At 48.8% G+C, this 16,817-nt stretch overlaps 1 protein-coding gene across 3 annotated transcripts in view; it reads right to left on the bottom strand.

The window, feature by feature from the left end:
* Nucleotides 1–6,942, bottom strand: part of KTN1 (kinectin 1) — a 121,679-nt gene extending 114,737 nt beyond the window's left edge. For 2 of the 3 annotated variants that reach the window (XM_075926270.1, XM_075926271.1), the window contains exon 1: nucleotides 6,787–6,942. The gene's annotated coding sequence lies outside the window, so the exon portion shown is untranslated. The remainder of the gene's footprint in view (nucleotides 1–6,786) is intronic. The other variant, XM_075926272.1, reaches the window with a different exon arrangement.
* Nucleotides 6,943–16,817: the final 9,875 nt, after the last annotated feature.

The raw sequence follows: 16,817 nt of genomic DNA, 5'->3' as shown, positions 1-16,817 counted from the left end.
AATTAGGGCTAAAGTAATACAAATAAATAGTAATAGTTACATTTGATTCAGCTGGGACAGATATTTACATCAGCAACTCACTGACTTACTGGCTTCAGAAAGTCACACAGCTAGCTCAGAAACATTTATTTGTAGGCCCCTATTCACCTGGTGGGCATGCGACTTGAGAGAGATCCTTCAAATTCGTGCCATAGAGTTAGTATGTAAACAGTTCAGTTCTGCTGCTTTCTGTCACTAGTTAACTGAGCAAGTGCTAAAAGCCAGAACACACACATAGATTTCCCTTAAAATTTATAATAAAGGCTTTGGATATATCACACGCAACGGTATGATTTTACCTGATTTACTAAATAGTTATTGTTGAACAATCTGCCCCAAAACAAAGCACCATGGTGGAGCAAAAAGTTGCTAGATTTTAATGTACCTTCCTTATATTTCTCATCTATCCTTCTCTGGAGTATTACATATGGTTTTATCTAACATATATGTGAGGGAATTTGTTCATCTGTCCAACTGTTTGTTCAGGAACTCCTAAACATTAAGAGCTAGGACCATGAAATACAGTATATAACTTGTCATCATAACTTAAAGCAAGGTCAGGGTTTGGTTGCACCAGGAAAATGGGATTGCTTCTCAGAAAACCATACAGAAAAGAGACAATCACCATGAAAGCGGCTGTCTGGGAGATTGCCCCCGCCATGAACCTCTCATTCCGTCCCCCAGGTATCCTTTAAGGAGGGCCAGGGCGAGGGGTGATGATGCTCCCCTCTCCTGATTTGTACAGGAGCATTGCTGGCTGTTCCCCTTCATCAGGGAACACAGGGAAAGTGCCTGGTTTGCTGCATTCCTCATTCTGGCTGGGGGTGCAGGAAGCAAACAAACCTGGACCTGCCCCAGATGGGGAACATGCACCTCTCCCCCAACTGTGCCAGCTGGAGCTGCAGCAGCGATGGAGAGGCATTTCTCACTTGGACCCAAGCTGCTGTGGTAAGAGGGGGCTGGGCTCTCCCACCACGACAGCCTGCCTACCCAACCCCTCCTCCCCCACAGCACTGATTTAAATGAAGAAAACCCAATTTTTGTTTAAGGACCCAATCAACACCAAGTAAATTGAGTATGTTATGTTACCTATTTAATGTCTTTCCCAGTGTAAAAGCTGGGGGGAAAAAGCTCTTCAGCTCTCTTGAGCACAGTGACCGCCTCACATTTACAGCTCCAACCTACATAGCACTTTTCCCACACAGCCACTGAACTGAATAAATAACAAACAAAAAAAAGCTAAAAGCTTTGTTAAGCACCAATTATTTTATAGTAACCTGGTTTGAGCAGTGATTCATGTACTTCGACCTCTGATTATCTAATCTCAGAAATGGGTGGAGTAAGGAATGATGCTTTAAAAAAAAAAAAAAAAAAAAAAAAAAAAAAAGCTGTTACTGTGATTATTCGGTTAACCATGTGGCATATGCAGGCTTGAGCAAGTCTTGCCCATCCCTTTCAATAATTTTAATAACGCTTAGCCTGCGCCACTGGACTAGCTGAACACCTCTTACTTTCTCCCACCATACAAACAAGTGTGGATTAATTTAACATTTCTTCCTTCCTCACCTCTTAAGCAGAGTTTAAAGCATATTTTAAAGACTGACTAGCAGTTCAAGTAAAAAAAGCAAGAACAAAAAGTATTGTCTAGTTAACAAATCCTCTGGTCATTTACATTCTCATCCAAACCCAGCCTTTCCTCACTAAGAGTTACTGTATGTGCAAAAATTATATTTTAATCACAGCACACAAAAGCAACATCAGCATAACATGCAAGAGCAAAAATGTAGTAAAGCAAGTTATACATCCTGCTCATGGCTGGAATCTACCACCAAAACTAGGTGTAAGGCAGAAAATCACTTCCAACCCACACCCATTAACATTAGGAATCTACTTTGAGAAAACAAAATATTTGAAGAGAGATGCAACATACCAAATATCTTTTTTTATTTTCATGGCAAATCCTTATCTTTCTGAGCAACATTTACTAAACTGAAAGGGTGTATATCCTTTTACATAAGTACAAAAGTTCAAAGCAATTAAGAGTGCTAAATGGCACAGTGATAGGTGCACTACAAAACCCTAAAATATAACAGACAGAAGCCTCTCACACCACTTATATAGCTCAAGCATTTCAGACAAGATAAACAGTCAAGGGCCTTAGCCTTACCCAGCCCATTATAAATATTTTTTATAAAGAAAAGTAAATTATAAAATAGCCTGTTCTCTGACCTCTCAATAATCATTGCTGAACTCAAAATATAGACAGCCTTGCTTTTGGAAAAGAAATGTAATTACATGCTGTCTGGCCCAAAATGCAAGTGAACTTTCATAATATCCTATTAAATGACTTATACATTATTCTAAGAAAAAACAGTTAATATTTTCCTACCATACTCTACTATAGTTGATTATTTTTCATTTGCTAGTTCGTATAGAATATCAAGATAAAAATAACAGAAAACCAACAAAGTATGAGACAGAATTGAGGTTGTTATACTGCAATGAAAGAGAAATGCATTCATTTTGTGCATAAAAAGATGTAGGATGTGCTCAACTCTTTGTTTTTGCTTTTAAATAACTGTTTAAAACGTAAAAATAAAAATGTTTGTGTTATAGGCAAGTGCAGATTGTCATGTAGCAAGCACCCCATCTTACTTTTCAATTTTAAAAAGTACTTGTGCAAAAAGAATAAAAATGAAATTGGATGGACCAATCAGATTATTAAAGTAATTAGCAACTCTCCAAACTGCAGAACATTTTGTATTTCTTAAGTCAATGGAATCAGACTAGTCCGTTTCACATACAGAGTCTATTTCATTAAAAGATTCTCAAAACTAGCAAAATGCTGCAGCCTTTGGTTTAAAATATAAATAATTCCCTTGTAGCGCTTACAACCAATGTATTAGTTAGTCCATGAGTTTCTTTTTCAAAGTTATGGAAATGCTTTTAAACTGAATTTGGAGCAAATGACTCAAATGTCTTTTAAAAATGTCTCTTAATTTGCTACAATAAATTTGATTTACTTTGATTTTTGTTTTATTCTATTAGGTTTGCGTCCAGACTGCTTTGCTGCTTAATTGTTAAAAGAGGAAGGATTTTTAAGTCACTGTTGTTTCAGACAGTGAACTTCTCTTTTTCTGAGGAAACACACAACAAATTTTCTTCTGATGTTATGAAGTGACAACAGTTTATAAAGCTCTCCAAAATAATCACTTCTTGAAGTGTTTATCAATGTTGGTGTAGTGACTAAATGATGACAAATACTGTATATGGCATGCATGCTATGCCGCTATCACTGCAAATCAAGAGATGGACCCCTTAGAGAGTTATTTCCACAGTACATAGCATAGTAGCTTTCTGTTTTGCTCAGATCTTTCAATACGCTTCCAGAGCTTCTAACAATCACCAACGCTGTGGTTCTGAAACTTTGAAATAGGAATTAGGTGAACTAGTACTAAGTATTTTCTTAGCAAAATGACTTAAGTGTAGTCTAGATTGCTGAAGAATAAAAAGTTTAGATTCCCTTATACTATTATACACACACCAAAATAGAAATGTAGAATGTGTGCATTTTGAACTCTAACTTTGAGCAGCTACCAAGCATGTCCTCTAAAACTTACTATTGTGCATGACAATCAAAGGCAGCAACACCTACTTGTAACAACTAGGGATGTTAAAATGAATTTGATCCACATAACCACTGAAAATGCAGGTCAGCAGACAGCTCCCCGGGAGCCGGTGTACACCAGAAGCTGGTTTTAAGCCATGTACCAGCTCTTGCAGTAGAAGCAGCAACGCAAGGCAGAAGCTGGCTCCTGGAACGAGCCAGTTCCTGCCTGCCATCCCACTTCCAGGGAGTTGGCAGCTACCCCATGCTGCCGATTCTGATATAGAGGCAGCAGCACAGAGCAGCAGCCAGCTCCCCAGGAGCCACATGTAACCATTTGGATACTGGATAAGCTCGCACTCATCCGTTACCTATATAAATGGCTACCATCTTACATCTCTAGTAATAATTCATATGCTCAATTGCAGCTTATCTAAAGATGAGTTTAGCCAAATTACTGCTAGAGCCCCATAAAACCAGTTGTCACTTTAGGCTACGTAGTCTTAAGACTCAGTTTCCCCTCCTTTTTTTCCTTAAGGAACTATGAAGCTAGAAAGTACCAAATATTCTTCCATTTAAAGTCATTCTTGTATCTGCTGATTATGATGCTTACTCTTGCAATCTTAAGTAGCTGATTATTTTTATTCTTTACATTAATACAAGCAAGATTTCCCTTCTCTCAATTTTTTATATATAGCTGTCCACCATTTGAGGGAAAAGCAGCACATTAACCACAGCAATCAGAAGCAAGACATCCATGCTTGAACTATTTATGACAGCAGGTGACATCTTTTAAGGAGGTTCACGGACCCAAGGAAAATATTTTCTTGACACATAATGTTTGGGTCAGTCTAGTATTTTCCCAAGGCAAAAAGTCTTCCTTAGCAAAAATGGCTTTGTAATACCCAAAGAAATCTACTCCCGAGGCCAAACCCTCTGGCCTGAAGTGGTTTCTATCACAGAGAAGATTATAGTTCGGATCAATGGCTCTCAATATAAGTTGTTCCAACACCACTGCCAGAAGCAAGGAAATCTCTTCCATTTCCTCCCCTCTCCTCCCCCCAGTCCTCTCCCCACACATCTCCACACAACTTCCAGTTTTATGGACCAAGTTGCACTAAAATTAAGCCTCCCATCAAGTTTAGAACAGTAGCCTCTCGGGGCCTCAGTAAGTGAGGTGTTCAGCACCCTCCTCTCCCACCCAGGTTACAAAAGAAGTCTATTCTTGGATGCCTGGGAACTTTCCATCTCCAATCTCCAATAACAGCAGCATCAGAGCTCACCTCAAAGGCCTTGAAATAGCAACTGAGTGCAAGACCACATGCCCATCCCCAGCTCCCCATAAGCATATAAACGGAGTGGGGAGGGGGACTAGTAAATACATCACTGAATCACACAGCAAAACCCAAGTGTATCCCTCAAGAAGAAACTAATCCACCCCATCCTACACCTCCACAAAGAATTCCCCTCCTTCCAGTAAGACGGACAAGGGAGGTCTGGAGCCGGACTCCTATCCCCTCAATTCTATGCCCCAACCCTTTGCCTCCAGTCTTAGAGAACCTTCCCCTCAGAGACTTTCCTTCTTCACAGGCTGAGCCTCCTCACATCCCATCCAAGTTGCTTACACATACACACTCCCCACACCCTCTCCCCCATGAGATCCCCCCTCTGCTCCTGCAGGGCCGCCCCTGCCCCCCACATTCCTTCCCCATGGGATTTCTCCCACTGCTCCTTCAGGACACCCTCCCCCCTCATCCACCCACATCTCTTCCTCATGAGATTTCCTCCAATGCTCCTGCAAGGGGCCCCGCCCCAAAGTCCCCAGATCCAATCAACGCTCCTTCAGGGTCCTCCCCCCCCACATCTCCTACCCATGGAATCCCCTCCAATACTCCCACAGGGCCCCTCCATGAAATTCCCCCAATGCTCCCACATGGGAGCTCCCCCAGGGCCCCCTCCCATGGAATCCCCCCAATGCTCCCCCAGGGCCCCCCCTGGAATCCCCCCAATGCTCCCCCAGGGCCCCCCCCATGGAATCCCCCCAATGCTCCCCCAGGGCCCCCCCCCATGGAATCCCCCCAATGCTCCCACAGGGCCCCCCCCATGGAATCCCCCCAATGCTCCCCCAGGGCCCCCTCCCATGGAATCCCCCCAATGCTCCCCCAGGGCCCCCTCCCATGGAATCCCCCCAATGCTCCCCCAGGGCCCCCTCCCATGGAATCCCCCCAATGCTCCCCCAGGGCCCCCCCCATGGAATCCCCCCAATGCTCCCCCAGGGCCCCCCCCATGGAATCCCCCCAATGCTCCCCCAGGGCCCCCCCCATGGAATCCCCCCAATGCTCCCACAGGGCCCCCCCATGGAATCCCCCCAATGCTCCCACAGGGCCCCCCCCCATGGAATCCCCCCAATGCTCCCACAGGGCCCCCCCCATGGAATCCCCCCAATGCTCCCACAGGGCCCCCTCCCATGGAATCCCCCCAATGCTCCCACAGGGCCCCCTCCCATGGAATCCCCCCAATGCTCCCACAGGGCCCCCCCCATGGAATCCCCCCAATGCTCCCACAGGGCCCCCCCCATGGAATCCCCCCAATGCTCCCACAGGGCCCCCCCCATGGAATCCCCCCAATGCTCCCACAGGGCCCCCCCCATGGAATCCCCCCAATGCTCCCACAGGGCCCCCCCCCATGGAATCCCCCCAATGCTCCCACAGGGCCCCCCCCATGGAATCCCCCCAATGCTCCCACAGGGCCCCCCCCCATGGAATCCCCCCAATGCTCCCACAGGGCCCCCCCCCATGGAATCCCCCCAATGCTCCCACAGGGCCCCCCCCATGGAATCCCCCCAATGCTCCCACAGGGCCCCCCCCATGGAATCCCCCCAATGCTCCCACAGGGCCCCCCCCTGGAATCCCCCCAATGCTCCCACAGGGCCCCCCCCATGGAATCCCCCCAATGCTCCCACAGGGCCCCCCCCATGGAATCCCCCCAATGCTCCCACAGGGCCCCCCCGGGCCGAGCGGGGCAGGGTCCGTCCCCCCGCCGGGGCCTAGCCGGGGCGCGGCGCGTGCGGCTCCCGGGACCGGGCCAGCCCGGCCGGCCGCCCCCGGAGCCCGCGCCCGAGCGCAGCGGCCGCCACTCACCCCTCGGCGGGCCCGGGCGGAGCCGCGACTCCCGCAGCGGCGGCCGGAGGCGGAGCAGCCGGGCCGGTCCCTGCGCGCCGCGGCCAGGCAGGAAGGGGAGCGCGGGGCGGGGAGAGGAGGCGGCACCGGCACGTCCACGGCGTCTGCCGGCCCCTCCGCCGCCGTTAAAGGCGCAGCCCCGGCCCCGGATCGCCCGCCGGCTGCCAGCCGCGGCCTCCCCACCCCACCCCGCCCGGGACCGGCCTAACCCCCACCCCGCCGGGACCCCCCGCCTGACCCCCCATCCCGCCCCGCCCGGGACCGGCCTGACCCCCGCCGGGACCCCCCGCCTGACCCTCCCCCCGCCGGGACCGGCCTGACCCCCACCCCGCCGGGACCCCCCGCCAGACTCCCCACCCCGCCGGGACCGGCCTGTCCCCCCCCGCCTGCCCCTCCCCCCGCCAGGACCCCCCACACACCGGGATCCCCAGCCTGACCCCCCCACCCGCCGGGGACCCTGGCCTGACTCCCCCTTCTGGGATCCCCGACCTGCTTCCCTCCACCGGGACCCACAGCCTGACCCTCCCCCACACACTGGGACCCCGAGACTCCCCCTCCCCCTCCGGAACCCTCAGCCTGACCCCCCCCCACACACACACACACACACACACCGGGATCCCCAGCCTGACCCTCCCCCTGCCGGGACCCCCAACCGGGACCCTCAGCCTGACACCCCTTCCAGGACCCTCAGCCTGACCTCCCACACACTGGGCCCCACCAGCCTGACCCCCCACACACACACTGGGACCCCCTGCCTGACCCCTGACACACACACCGGGACCCTCAGCCTGACACCCCTTCCAGGACCCTCAGCCTGACCCCCCACACACACACTGGGCCCCACCAGCCTGACCCCCGACACACACACCGGGACCCCCAGCCTAACCCCCGACACACACACCGGGACCCCCGGCCTGACCCCCGACACACACACCGGGACCCCCAGCCTAACCCCCGACACACACACCGGGATCCCCAGCCTGACACCCACGCCGGGACCCTCAGCCTGACCCCCGCACACACACCGGGACCCCCGGCCTCACCCCGACCTCACCGGGACCCCCAGCCTGACCCCCCACACACTGGGACTCCCAGTCTGCCCCTCCTCCCACCAGGATCCCCATCCTGACCCCCACCCCGCCGGGATTCCCAGCCTGACCTCCATACACTGGGACCCCCAGCCTGTCCCTCCCTTCACCGGGATTCCCTCGGGATCCCCAGCCTGACCCCCACACACACTGGGATTCCCCCCGGCCCACCAGCCTGACCTCCTCCCCACCCCCTGCCAGGCTTCTCCTGAGATCCCCTGGCTAACACCCCCACTACAGGAGTCTCCTTAGACACATCCCCTATAGACACCCCCACTGGGATTCCCCCCAGGACTCAGTGCCGAGAGATCCCAAGCGAGATTCCCCCAGACTTGCCCCTAAAGGCACCCCCAGCCTGAGACCTCCTACTGGGATTCTCCCCCCACCCTAAGGCTGACTTGCACTTCCACTCCAGAATTCTCCCCTGATAGACCCCCTATGGGCACCCTCTGTCTGAGACAGCCACCTCACCCAGATTCTACTAGACACACCCTCTACACACACCCCCAGCCTGAGACCCCCCCCCCCCCACACACACACACACACTGTGATTCCCCCCAGGATCCCCAGCCTGAGGATTCCCTTTACTGGGATTTCCCAAAACACTCACTGGGATCGGGATTACCCCAGACACCCCCACTGGGGATCTCTTACAGACCCCGTGACCATCCACACTCAGCCCCCCCCCACTCATGGGATTTCTCCCTACAAATTCCCATAGAAATCCCACAGCCTAAGACACTCCCTACCGAGATTCCCCCAGACAACCCAGGGATTTCCCTACCCAACCTTTCCATAATGGGATTCTCTGCTGTGGTGGTCCCAGTGTTCTGCAGAGCCATGTCTGTGTCCACAGAATACAGGAATTCCACAGGTTGACTGTGCACTGAGTGAAGAAAAATTTCCTTTTGTTTGTTTTAAACCTGCTTCCTATTAATTTTATTTCAGCTTTGAAGCTGTTAGGAGTAGCTAACAGGGAGTTTCATGAGGGAGTTGTCCAGGTGAAGAAGGAGCAATTACAGGACCCTTGAGGTAAGTGGCTGTCTGTATTGTGTGTGTTTGGGGGTTACTTGCTGGTTACCTGAAAGAAACTGTGTGCTGAGCTGTTTGTTTGAAGGACAGCGTGCTGTGGCTAGCAGATAGAAATGGTGAGCTTCTTAATGGAGATTTAAAATCTAGACCCCTGTGTTCATTGGTCAAACCTTAGTGAGGGGGCAGGGCTATCAGGAAAGCCAGGCTTTTTATAAAGCCCACTAGTAAGCAACCAGGTCCAGGTTGATGGACCTAACCTCCATGAATCTATTTAGCTCTTTTTTGAACCCCGTTAAAGTCCTAGTCTTTACCACATCCTCTGGCAAGGAGTTCCACAGGTTGACTGTGTGCTGAAAAACTTCCTTTTGTTTGTTTTAAATCTGCAGCCTATTAATTTCATTTGGTGACCCCTAGTTCTTATATTGTGGGAATAAGTAAATAACTTTTCCTTATTCACTTTTTCCACACCAGCCATGATTTTATAGACCTCTATCATAGCCCTGTTTCGTCTCCTCTTTCTAAGCTGAAAAGTCCCAGTCTTTTTAATCTCTCTTCATATGGGTCCCGTTCCAAACCCCTAATAATTTTTGTTGCCCTTTTCTAAACCTTTTCCAATGCCAATATATCATTTTTGAGATGAGGCAACCACATCTGTATGCAGAATTCAAGATGTGGGCATACCATGCTATAGAGGCAATAAGATATTTTCTGTCTTATTCTCTATCCCTTTTTTAATGATTGCTAACATTCTGTTTGCCTTTTTGACTGCCGCTGCACACTGAGTGGATGTTTTCAGAGAACTATTCACAATGACTCCAAGATCTCTCTCTTGAGTAGTTGTAGCTAAATTAGTCCCCATCATATTGTATGTATACGTTATGGCAGTAGCTCCTCTCCCGAGTTTGAACCCCCAGGCTTTCATATTTAAGGTCTGCCTAAAGCTGCATGCCCTGACTGCAGAGGTATTTCTTAAATGCAACAGAGTTTAAGCTGCTTCCAGCTTTGCCTTTGAGGCAGGGAGTTTGTTATAAAAAGAGGAGCGTGGGGTGATTAAGAATAACAAAAGACTAGGCATTCCAATAGCTGAAGGGTCACTAGATCATCATGAAACGTTGCCAGGTACTCCAGTTAAAAGATGGGGGAGGAAGAGTAGGAGTGAGTGTTCTGCTGCAGGAATCTGAATTGGATCTACTGTATTAAATTTACAAATGTTTTTGAAAAAGGGGTGAACAGGGACTAATCCAAGCTGGCTACAAAGAGCTACAAGGAATTTCACAAAACTGGGTGATTGGGCAACACAAACACAGATGGAATTCAGTGTTAATACATGCAAAGTAATGCACATGGAAAAATATAATCTTAACTATATATACAAAATAGCTGTAACCATTCAAGAAAGAGATCTTGGAATCCTTGTGGATAGTTCCCTGAAAACATTTGTTCAATGTGCAGTAGCAGTCTAAAAATTGAAAAAATAACAGAATATTGGGAATCATTAGGAAAGGATTAGCTAAGAAGACAAAATACCATATTGCCTCTATATAAAGTCAATGTATTCCCCACATCTTGAATACTGTATGCAGATCTGGTCAACCCTTCTAAAGAAAAATATATTGTATTTGGAAAAGGTACAGAAAGAGTAACAGACATTATTAGGGGTAAGCAACAGCTTCCACATGAGGAGAGATTAACAAGACTGGGAATTTCAGGTTGGAAAAGAAGTCACTAAAGGGCAGAGGGATATGTTAGAGATCTAGAAAATCATGAATGGTGTGGAAAAATAGAATAAGGAAATGTTATTTATTCACTAACATAACACAAGAAGCTGATCCAATTAAATGTATAGGCATCAGATTTTAAACAAATAAAATAATTTTTTTTTTTCAGAATCAACTTGTGGAACTCTTTGCCAGGAGATGGTGGAAAAGCCTAAACCATAACAGGGTTCCAATAAGAACAAAATAAGTTCAAGGAGGATAGGTCCTAGCCAGAATGGGCAGGCATGGTATCCCTAGCTTCTGTTTGCCAGAAGCTGGGAATGGGCGGCAGGGGATGTATCATGACGATTGCCACTTCTGTTTATTCCTTCTGAAGCACCTGATATTGGCCACTGTTGGAAGATAGGATACTGAGCTAGAATGACCTTTGTCTGACCCAGTATGGTCATTCTGATATTCATATATAGAGCTGAAATGTATCTGTCCCTTTGCTGTAACCCACTAGACTCTACTCCCGTTCCAGAGCTAAGATAGAGCCCAGAACTCTCTCTCTCCACAGAGTTAGTAACAAAATAAGAATATTCATTAACATTTTAAGGCTAACCAGTGTCTCTTAAGAGACTTGCCACAAGATGTCAGAATATGTTAGTAATAGAGCTGAGTGGGTCTAATATTTATTTAATTTTCTTTCTGTTATATAGGAATTAAATACTGTCAGCTAACTGCTAAGTTGTCTACCAAAAAAAGTAGAGTTTTCTAGTGCCTTGGGGCCTCTGGATAGAGATGATGCGTGTGGGGGGAAAGGGTGGATGGGGTTGGTTCTCCCTTCCCCAGTTGGGGTTTGGCTTTTACTGAGCATGCTCAGTAACACTGATGAAGCCTCTGTCCTCAGTCCTCCTCCCTGTACTTTCACTCTTCCTCCCCACATCACGGCATGCAGAGGTCGCCCCCCCCCCCAGATCTGATGCCCCCGGAGTGGGAATTCCGAACCATTGTTAAGGTGCGGAATGCAAAAGTGGGAGTTCCGAACCATTGTTAAGATGCGGAGTGCGAAGGTGGAAGTTCCAAACCATTGTTAATCACGGGCCTTTAGAAGCACATTGAAACTGCTTCACTAAAATTCAGCAGATTGAGGATGCTAATCTCCACAAAGACCCTTCTCCCAGCAGAGTGGCTTTCAGTACTCTGCCGTGGCTTGTCTTTACATGGAAGTTGTCATGCTCTAGTTATACCAGGATAGTTAGTGGATGCTAGTGTGGATGCTGCTATACTGGTATAATATACGTGAACCTCTTTAATCTGGCAATCCTGGGAAACAGGGCATGTTGGATTAAGACCTTGCCTGGCCAGGGTGGGTACTGCAGTGTCAGGAGGTGAGGCACTTATCCGGCATCCCACTCTCTCCTCACTCTCAGGCACCGGCCACCACCACTCCCATAGCAGCAGGGAAAAGCCTCAAGGGAAGTGTGTTGCTGTGCTCCCAGCTGTGGGGGAAGGATTGACAGCATATAGAGCTGCTTTGTTCTCCATACCACAGCTGTTCCTGGATTAGGAACACCTGGGCTGTGTCTACATTGGCAAGATTTTGCGCAAAAGCAACTGCTTTTGCACAAAAACTTGCTGCCTGTCTACACTGGCCGCGAGTTCTTGTGCAAGAACACTGACGTTCTAATGTAAGAAATCAGTGCTTCTTGCGCAAGAACTGTCATGCTCCCACTCAGGAAAAAGCCCTCTTGCACAAGTGTTCTTGCGCAAGAGGCCAGTGTAGACGGGCAACATGAATTTCTTGCGCAAGAAAGCCCGATGGTTATGATGGCCATCGGAGCTTTCTTGCGCAAGAGAGCATCTACACTGGCATGGATGCTTTTGCACAAAAGCACATCTCTTGCGCAAAAGCACATGCCAGAGTAGACGCTGTCTTGCGCGAATACTCTAACGCAAAAACTCTTGCATTAAAGAGTATTTGCGCAAAATCTTGCCAATGTAGATGTAGCCCTGGAGTTAACTACACATGAACCTCTTATGTCTAGCTTGTATATAGTGCTTTTTAGGAGTAGATCTCACAGGGTACGTCTACACAGCAGCGTTATTTTGGAATAATGTCCGTTATTACAAAATAACTATGCAAGCGTCTACACAGCTAGCCCGTTATTTCGAAATAAGGGGCAGCTTATTTCAGCGTTTGTGAACCTCATTCCACGAGTAATAACGCCTCTTCCAAAATAGCTACTTCGGAATCGCAGAAGTGTGGACACTCCACTGCTGCTGTTTCGAAATAACTCTTCCCCTAGCCATTCAAAGTAATTACTCCCCAGTGCCTCCGAGGGCTCTAAATTGAGATAGGGCATCCACATTAGGGGAGCCTTCCTCAGACTAATTTCCAGGCTTCCCTGTAGAATAGACACACTATTTTAAAATAAGCTATTTAGGGGTATTTCTTCCAGAATAGTTTATTCCAAAATAATTATGTACTGTAGACATAGCCACAGTGCTTTACAAAAGAGGCAAGTGTCATTATCCCCAGTGGGATTATCCCAAATGGGGAAACTGAGGCACATAGTGGCAAAGTGACTTGCTCAAGGGCACCCAAAAGTGTCAGAGCCAGTAATTGAACTAGGGGTCTCCTGCTTGCCTGTCCAGTGCTCTGTCCATTAGGCAACAGTATCTCTGTTGTTCTGAATAGAAATATGTTATACTTGTATCTGGTACCTTTATACTAGCGTAACTATGTCCACGCTGGGAGTTGTATCCGTATAACTATATTGGATTAAAAATAAACACATCCTAACAATCCAGAATTAGTCATACTGTTACAAGAACTATGTAGACCAAGCTGCTACTTGTTATCTTGGAACAATCAGCCTCCCAATCGTTTTTTGGACATGTTGTCATATGATACTAGATGCAAGAATCTTCTTCAGTTTCTACTCAAGCTTGGGTTTGTTGGACATTGTAGAATTGCTTCTGGTACCACTTTTTTTTTTTAATCTGTCCCATAAAAACTTGGCTTTGTTCTGTGTTCAATTTATAATATTCAGACCATTTTAAAAAATCATTAGTCTTGACCTTGAGTCTTATAAACAATGAATCGATTGGTGGTGTGGTTGTTTGGAGTTTTTTCCCCGTCTTCTTTTACTGGTCCTATCAGCCATTAGAGGAGAGACATTTAGAGCAAGCACATAGAACTGTTGTACAAATATTTGATGAGAATCACTGTGGTGCTTACTGCCCATACAGCATGAGAACTCTACATATTGCTATTCCAAAAAGAGCAGAATGGTTCCTCTGCTCGCCTGCAGCATGTTCTCCTCCTCACTGTTGCCCGAGGCAGCCCGAAGAGTCACTTGGGAGGTATCCACGGAGAGCAGCACAAACGTGGCATGTCTGTGGTTCCGACCCTGAGTGACTGTTTGCCTCCTTTGTCTTCTGGTACACTTGCCTGAGCTGCTTTGTTTTCACATGGCACTGTGCTGTGTTCCTGGGGTAGCCTTTCTTCTCTGTGCGATTTTGGCATGTATAGCCGTGTTTCCTCTGCATAGATTGCATAGATTCTTCTCCCCACTCAACAATCGGATCCAGTATTTCCTGCATGCTCCGTGTTGGACCTCGTTTGCGACCCTCGACATTCGTGGTCAGCTGTGCTGCTGAGTTCACCATGTTGATCAAACAGGAAATGAAATTCCAAAGTTCCCAAGGGGGTGTCCCATGAACCTGGGAGTGCAGCAGAGATGAATGTGCTGTCCAGAGCTATCCCATTGGAGCGCTGTGGAAAACCTCCTGGCAGCGCTGTCCCTAAAGGGACACAGGGTCTGGGGCAAACCCCGCAAGCCCCACCCCACCTCTGCTCCACCTCAAGTCCTGCCCCTGCTACTCCCCCTTGCCTCATCCTTGGAGCAACTTGGCTCGGATTAGCTGAGAGCCTGGGGTAGGGCAGGGGTCACCCCCCTTCACTCAACTAGGGCAGCGGAGAGCTACAGCAGCCTGTTCTACTTGGCTTCTCCATGGCAACAGGAGGCAGCGCACACTGGGGCAAGAGCTGGGGGGCATCACTTCCTGCTGGTGTGGAGAAGCAGGGCACAGTGAGCTGGGAGAGGAGGGCCCAGCGCCGTGGAGCAAGCTGGTGGGCTTCTCCGACTCCCCGCTGCCGTGGTGAGTGCTGGAGTGGGGGAGCGACCGATATTGCTGCTCCTTGCTAGGCCCCCAGATAATCCTCTGGGTCCCATCCATAGGACAGTTGAGGTGGCCACTGCAGGGTCCTCCAAAGTGCAGGGCCTGTGGCAGCTGCCCCAAACCGTCCTATGGACGGGACAGCTCTGCCTGCTGGAGGCCAAACACACTGACTCGTAGTGCTGTGTCCACACTACCCCAAAGTCAACCCTGGAAGGTTGAATTTAGCGCTACGCCTCTCATCACGGTGGAGTATGGTAGTCGATTTTAAAAGCCCTTAAGGTCAGCGGAAGGGAATTAGTAGTGCGGGCACGTTCATTATAAAATCGACCTAATACAGCTTACTGAGACCTAACCTTATCACGGAGGAGGCCTAAGGCAGTGATGCTTAGACCACAGAGGTTAGGAGCCAAATTTGTGATCAGTATTACCCAACGGAGCCACAGTAGAGTGAATTCATTGTTTCTATATATTTGAGAGAGTGAGTTTGTCTGTGAGCGAGCAAGTCTGTCTGTCCATCCGTCTGTTTGCTCAAGAACTCCTCCTAAATAGTAGGCGCTAGGACCACCAAATTCGGGATGCAGCTTCCTCTTAGAACTTAAAGAAGGTCAGGATTTGGTTGTGTGGGGGCAGGAGGCTAAAGCTCCCCACCATGCATATGGGCAGGGCTCGACAAATAATGCAGTCTACTAGCCCGTGGCGAATAGATTGCAACCCGGAAGAGCTGGGTTCGGGCGATCTGCGCATGCGCAGAACGATCTACACATGCGCAGGTCGCCGGACAGCGCGGCTGGCGAGCCCTGCATATGGGGATGCATAAAACTGTATAGAAAAGAGACTGAATCACCAGGCAGGGGAAAGGGGGTGGCTGGGCTCCCTCCCCCCAACTGGGAATGACCCTGCCCTTAGCCTCCTACCCCCTGTACCCATTAGGAAGGGCAGGGGGGCTGAAGTCCCCCCCCCCCCATTCCTATGGGGACATTGCCGGTAATTCCCTTTCATCAGGGAACGAGGGGAAAGTGCACAGTTTGCTGCATTCCTCACTCTGGCTGGGGAGCGCAGGGGGCACATGAACCTGGACCTTCCCCAACTGGCGGACGTGCACCACTCCCCCAGCTGTGCCCACTGGAGCTGCAGCAGCCGGGGAGAGGTACTTCTCACTTGGCCCCAAATTGCTGTGGTGAAAGGGGGCTGGGGTTGTCCTCTCTCTCCAGGGCAGTCTGCATATCGAACCCCTCATCCTCAGCCCCACCCCAGAGCAATGACTTAATGAAGAAAAACAAAAATTGAGTTAAGGACCCAAGCAATGCTGGATACATCCTGCAGTTTACTACACTTACATATTTAGACAGTAGGAGACCGGGGAAATGTGTGTGCGCATATGCACACAAAATGACTGACCGAGTAGGATTATTTTGTCAACTACAATTGGTTAATAACATAGTAAAAACATCCTGATTGGTTAATTAATGCCATCTAAGTTTTTAACCAGTCACACAGCATTTTAATGTCATGCTGCAAAGAGCTGCAGGAGATACATTAAAGAGCCACTTGCAGCTTGCAAGACTCAGTCTGAGGGTCACTGCTCTAAGGTCTCCGGTACATTAAGAGATGATCTGTGATTCTCCTCCACCGGTGGAAGTTATAGTGTAGACAGGGCTCAGATGTTTTCCACGTGTGACCCCATGCAGCGGCATCTCAGTCTGCAGCAAGCTCCACAGCATCAGCCGGTAGGGATGTTAAAAATCGTTTAATACGGTAACCGTGTAACCACAAAAAGAAATTCTAGGCAGTTACATGGTTACAGATGCTGCGAGCTCTGCAGTCTTTAAACTGCAGAGTCCACAGAGAAGCCTTCCCGAGAGTGGGGCTGCCGGCCCGGGAGCTGTCTGGGTGTAACCGATACCATTAATCAATAAGCACCAACTTATCGGTTAAATAGTTGATTGGTTACACCAGGGGTGGGCAAAAGGGCCTCTGCGGGCCA

The sequence above is a fragment of the Pelodiscus sinensis genome, chromosome 4 (assembly GCF_049634645.1).
Source record: "Pelodiscus sinensis isolate JC-2024 chromosome 4, ASM4963464v1, whole genome shotgun sequence".
NCBI lineage: Eukaryota > Metazoa > Chordata > Testudines > Trionychidae > Pelodiscus > Pelodiscus sinensis.
This window is presented reverse-complemented; position numbering and strand designations above follow the sequence as displayed.